The sequence below is a fragment of the Oculina patagonica genome, chromosome 8 (assembly GCF_052425735.1).
Source record: "Oculina patagonica isolate OP01 chromosome 8, crgOcupat, whole genome shotgun sequence".
In the NCBI taxonomy this organism is placed as follows: domain Eukaryota; kingdom Metazoa; phylum Cnidaria; class Anthozoa; order Scleractinia; family Oculinidae; genus Oculina; species Oculina patagonica.
Window position 1 is genome coordinate 17185036 of NC_135765.1, and position 6081 is coordinate 17191116.

Sequence of the window (6081 nt, forward strand, 5' to 3'; positions counted from 1 at the left end):
CTACTCACACATCACTTTTTGTAGTGTATCGTCCAAACAAAAGTGCTTCATAAGCAGTCCATTTCACAGGGAGTCTTCCCTTTAAAGACAAAGACAAGATACGCGAGTCAGCATTAAACGTAATAGTAAAAGGCGTAAGATAAATTCTGCATTCAATCGTAATGGCCCATCCGCCGAAACTAATCGTGGTTTCTCTACTATGAAGCGAATTGGAGTGATTTTACTCCCGCTGGATGAAATGCTTCTCTATCGCAGGGGTACCCCCAGCGTTAAATTCCCCGGTACTCATTTAAACACCTAGGTGGAGAGAGGCACTATGAGAGTAAAGTGTCTTGCCTAAGAGCACATTGCAATGACCACCTGCCAGTGCTCGAGCTCGGACGGGTTGATCCTGAGTCCGGCACACTAACTATCAGGCTTCTGCACCCTCCCAAAGTGGAAGGCGTAGAACATCTCTAAAATATTCAGCCACAAAAGTTACACGTAGCAGAAACCTTTGTTTTCTTTTCGTAGACGTTTTCCTGGTACACGTCCCTGGCCATTCCAAAGTCAGTAACTTTACAAGTTTCTCGTTCTCCAACCAAAACGTTGCGAGCGGCAAGGTCGCGGTGAATAATCTAAGTATCAAACAAATTACATCATCATCATAAAATTCACAGATATTTTTATCTTGCTTAGCAGTTTTAGAGAGATTTGTCAAGAGTTCTTTATTCTGGCATTCATGAGCATATTTGTCGTTCTTCTTTCTAAGCAGAACAATCCTTTGCTTATTAGGTTGTGAAGAGCCATTCTGTGTGATGGAAATGTGATCTTCCAAGAGGAATTACCTACAAATGTGTTGCATGTGACAAGCTTCCAGCAAGTCCACGACACGAATCGTTTCGTGTAAATCAAACCTACATACCATGTAGGATTTTAAAGCCCTACGCATTCGTAACGTTTGACGATGTTATGAGATGAAAGTTGTAAATTATTATTGTATGATGCGAGAAGCGTTGCTATAAAAGTCGCAGGCGAGAAAGTTTTACCGCCTAAATTTACCCTAAGAATAGCTTATAAAGCGCTACAGATGTTTGGGCACGTGGAGGCCATAATACATCAAAATGCATATATAATTATAATGCTTTGGTTGATTGTCAACTGGAAGCTTAAAAAGGTAAATAAACCGCCGAAGCGAATTTTGAAACGCTGACGTTTCGAGCAGGAAAGACAGTCGAAACCATACGGCTATAAAAACAAACTTACATTTCTTGACGACAAATAACGCATACCATCTGCTACTTGCCAGGAAAACTTAATTAACTGCTGTGAGGTCAGATTTGTTTGCGGCTTGACATCAGGGTCTTTGAAATAAGTGTCGTTCAATCCACGGCTCTTTCTGAGGTAACCCAGAAGATCACCATACGGGACATATTCAATGATGACAAGTAAAGGATCTACGATGTCAAAAAATGCTAACGTAAATACACTACGCCTTAATTATAGTTTGCAGCTCAGAGAATACCAGCCGAGACAAGCATTTTTCTTATAATATTCCCCTTGTCAATGTTGAAAGACATGTGATCATTTAATATAGTACCAAAACATCAAGTCAACTTTTTTGTCCTCGTTCATAGGTCAAAAGGGTACAATCTGGCGAAACTTAGCTTCGGCTTCATTAGCATGAAGCGACTACGAATATTTCAATACCATACTGGATAGGATGCTTTTCTATTACAGAGCCCCCCTCATTTGCTAGTACCTAATTCTACATCTGGTTTGGGTGAATGCACTAAAAATTAAGCCATCCCCATTCTCAGTAATCCTCGATAATATTACGTGAGTAAGACCTTAGTGATATTAATTACCAGTTTCAGTGACGCATCCCAGTAGTTTGATGACATGAGGATGAGGCTTGAGTTTCTTCATCACTTCAAGTTCTGACAACAAGTCTTTTCTTTCCGTCTCAGTAGCGTTATCTGCAATGCAAACATTAATTCAAAACGTTCAAAGCTAACAAGAACTAAATTTTATTCGTAGTTGTGTGGAGAAGCGTGATCTCTTTCCTTTTAAATGATCTTAATATCAGATGATCAAAGGCCCCGTCCACACGAACAGGTTTACGTCTGTTAAACGTTTGAGTCTTTCATCCACACGTAAATTACATAAACGTACATGTTGTGGTTTAGTTTTACCCTTGGTACAATTTGGCATTTTGCTGTTTTATCCACATTAGTATACGTATATTACCGGTCAGCAGAACAAAGGAAAATTCCAAATTGTAACAAGGGAAAATTTAACCACAAAATATACGTAAACGTATATTTTTGCAAACGTTATCTAAACTGAATAAATTTGTAAACGCCGGGGAGAACTATCTCCGTTTACGTTTTCTCGTGTGACTGACATGGACTTATAAAATTATATACACTGACGTCACATCAAGTAATCTACACATGTTCGATGTCTATCTCCTACCAAGGCGTCCTCGTTTGACCAATTTGAGCGCGTGTTCGTATGGACAGGCGTAAACGACAAGTCAACTATCGCCGGACTCGTGTGGATGAAAACATTTGCATGTGTTTGCAGACATAAACGTGTACGTGTTAACACTGTACCTTTTAACATTTTGATGGCCACTGTCATTGTTTCTTCTCTCCCTCTTAGATGTGAAGCTTTTCCTTGTGCCACTTGTCCAAACGCTCCTTTACCAATGATCCTTTCAATGATTACGTTTTCTCTTGCAACTTCCCATGAACGCGTTCCCGGGTGCAGCGGAGCGTATGCATTAATTTCTAAGTAAGGCGATGTTTCTGTGTCTGTGCTGCCTTGGGACCGTGAAACTTCAGCTAAGGCCATGTACTGTACATGTCCTGCGCCATGATGGCCAGTTGTGTTTACGTTTTCATTGCTCATTTCAACCTCCATCCCCTCGTTCTAAGTTTAAAAAGTAAATAGTCAGACTCTTCCTAATCCTGTGCACGAGGGATGGAATGGAAGCAAACGTACTGAGAGTGGACACGGATTTCAAACTCATATCACTAAAGAAGTGCCCTTCTCATTTTAGAAGAGGGGCGCTATTTAATACAATAGAATGGAGAAATGATAATGATTAGTATGCACGGAAAACAGGAGAGGGACATGCGGGTTTTTTTTTCGGTTCCTCGTCTACTGCTAAATAGGGCAAGTGCTCTTTGCAGAAATGTACGTACGCAGGTACATGCTATATCGATGCTACCAAAGCGAGTTTTTCTGCTGAATTCAATTACAACAATTACTACAACTGTTCTTTGAACGATCATACTTGGTCTTCGTTAACATGGAGTTTCTATCCTTTGATGGTTTACACTTTCAAAGCATTTCTTAATGAAACACAACGATGAAATAAATGTCGATCTAACGTTGCCAGTAAGGGATGTCAGCGATGGACAAGCACAACTACGCCTGAACGTTCAATTGACAGTTTGACAATGACAAAATCGGGTTGCGAGCCTAGTGGCCCATTACGCTTGCGCTTATCTCTGTCATCCGTAGCATGAAGTGACTAGGAGTATTACACCCAGCACGTCATTCACAGGTACCATTTATAAACCTTGGTGGAGAAAAGCACAGAACAGAATGCAGTGACCCCAGCTACAGATCGAACCCGAACAGCTTGTTCTAGAGTCCAGTGTTCTAACCTTTACTTTAGCTCGCCTCTCAATTAACAGAACTGTCACATAATTGATTATGGGTCGTGTGATGCGGAACACTTTCAACATGCCATAGACCATACTAAGGTTTTGTATGATTCAATACTCACAATTTGAGCCCCTCTCGTCCCTGCAGCAATTACTTCATGTCTGGAACAAAAAATCCGGCATCAGGCAAAGTATTTGATTTCAAAATATCGGGAATATAGTTACTACCATTAGGAGTGGGGGCACATTGAAGCAGCAGTCAAGTGAAGTTTCATTTTGAAGAGCCCTTTTATGTCTTGTAACTTATTTCTGGAAGCTGGTCTTAAATATGCCAAGTTTCCAACAATAAAACAGAGGGGTTTAACTCGCTTTTGCGGAATTGATTATTTAATTAATAAGTTATTTATCAGAGATTAACAATGTTTTGAGTCTCTTGCCAGCCATGAGAAAATCTAACAACTCCGCATGGCGCAAAAGCCGATTGGTACCAACGTAATAATAGGTCTATGATTGAAAAGTGACCTATGATGATCATCAGAAATAAAGCATAAGGAAAAGGGGTGCCTCAACATATAACAAAGTCACATATAAACTTACCGATTGTCTTCTCGACCTAAGAAGTGTGAACAGTAAAGGTCAGTTAGTCATGACAGATTTCCCGGATTATACCTTTTTTTAACCTTTACAGAATCTTACGAAAATACAGTCAACTCTCTCTTAACGGACACCTCTATAAGACGATCACCTGGTGACGGTCCCTTCCCTGCCGGTTTTTCAGTGTTTTTACTATAACTTAACTCCCTATAAGACAGACATCTCTGTAAGACGGACACTTGGAGCCAGTCCCAACGGTGTCCGTTTTAAAGAAAGTTGACTGTATGGCAATAACGTTATAGCTTGTTTATCATATGAATCACCATTTTACCAGGAATTATAAGAATTCGTTTCCTTGGATTCGAATTGGATGTCCAGGCAGCAGGCAACGCTATCCACTGAATAAATCACTATCTAACATTTGTGTAGTAATTCTCACATGTGACAGACTTCTATAGTGATCTATCCAGTGTATAGCCTTATCAATCCTTTAAGCAGTCAGGGTCAGGGCTTCTTACTTGAAAACGAACTGTGTTTAGGTGATCGGCTGTGAGCACATGAAGAATAATTATTCGCTAAGCCCTTTTAAGGGAACGCACTGGTAAACTTTAACCCCGTTCACTGACTTGATGACTAGAAACATCAGTGCTTATGTTTAGCTGCAGAACCATTACAACTCACTTTGTTTAACTACAGTATATCAGGCAATGTAATAGTAGATGATTTTACTTACGTTTTTGGCGCTTTAGTGTTATGTAAACAATAAAAATAATTAATATCAGGGCGAGGAGTCCAATGACTGTTCCATATATAACGTCTTTATTGTCCTTTGTTGGTTCTGATGGAACAGGTGATGAATCATCTTAATTGAAAAAATAAACATTGCAATCAATCTTGAACTGAAACACCACCTACCTGTTTTGGTCGACAAATTCTACCTAATTTGAATAAATCTGGAACCTTTAAGGTGGATTTCTACTGACGCGTAAATATTTACGTACGTAAAACGTGCGTAAAAAATGATACGTAGGCAAATTTCCACTGTCGCGTAAAAAGTAATATATAGCTTTTCTTTTTTACGTGCGTTGAACGTACGTAAATTCCCGCCATCCTGAATTATCAAGTTGGTGAATAGAGTGTGTTATTGGCGGCCATATTGGAGGAGTGAAACAATAATGTGTTTTTCCTTTGGGAAAAAAATCATTAACATGTTTATGCAAATATCTTGTTGTTTGACTTTCCAACATGGATGCCATGAAAATACTTTGTACCACACGCTAGTAAAAGAAATGCGTGAATATGACCAAGAGGCATATCTTCTAGTGCTTACTGGAGACTTGTAAAGAAAGCAACGTATTTGTCCAAATGCCACAAACCAATTGGCCCACTTAAGCGCGACGACGGCAGTCTCACCGTATCAGACATCGAAAAGGTCGACATGATGAATACATATTTCTCCACGATTGGCACGACACTAGCCTTTTTAATTATCTGTGCCACAATTTAACACGGAACAGGACTCTGCCGATAATCAGCTCGATATTCCAACCTCGAAATCTAAGCCAGCTCAGTAAAACGCAAAATATCGACCTTAAAAGGAAACAAAGCAACCGGCCCCGATGATATTGCCCCGAGATTGCTAAAACTAGCCGAGGAAACCATCGCCCTAACTCTGACCTCTCTGTTTGCCCTAAGCCTTAAGTGGGACACTGTCTACACAGAGTGGAAAACAACCAAACTGACAGCAGTTTATAAGAAGGACGACGAGACAGACAGAGGAAACTACAGGCTTTTATCTATCCTAAGTGTACCCAGTAAGATTATGGAG